The following is a 707-nucleotide window of genomic DNA, read 5'->3' as shown; positions in this document are numbered from 1 at the left end:
TTCCATTAGAAAGATTCTAAAAAGTTTTCGACGTCGATTAATTAATGAGGAAAAATCAACAGGATGTAACTTTTCCGACGTGCGCATCATTGAACGTATAAATCGTCAAAATATGAAAGTATATGACTTTCGTTTTGTTCCCTGTCGAAAGCTAGGCGCGACGGGTGTCCAATGCAATGGCATACATATGCATACTACAGTTCACAGGATTGTTTGAAGAGGCTAAACATCCAATAATATCTTAATAAGCGTAATAATTGATGAGTTCTTAGCCTATTAAGCTTTATACTCTTCATTTTATCTCAGAAACAAATGATAAAATGAAAAGTTATAGAGCTGGACACTAGTAAAATCTACTAAACTCACACTTGTATTAAGTACACGTTATAATCAACATACATGCTATAATTGCTACTATTTTTTAAATAAAAGAGTAAAAATAAAGAGAATTCTTCCTAAATAATCAAGAATTTAATTCTAAAGAAATAATATTTTATTAATTTTCCAATGTTTCTCTGTGGAGAAAATGAAAAGTGAAATGTAAAAGAGCTCAATAGGCTAAAAGCACACACACACACACACACACACACACACACACACACACGCGCGCTCGCGCGCGCGCGCGACACTACGTGTGTGTGTAGTATATATATATGTGTATATATATATATATATATATATATATATATATATATATATATATATAT

This window comes from Atta cephalotes, assembly GCF_000143395.1.
Source record: "Atta cephalotes unplaced genomic scaffold scaffold00007, whole genome shotgun sequence".
NCBI classification, from domain to species: Eukaryota; Metazoa; Arthropoda; class Insecta; order Hymenoptera; family Formicidae; genus Atta; species Atta cephalotes.
Note: the sequence above shows the minus strand (reverse complement) of the source record.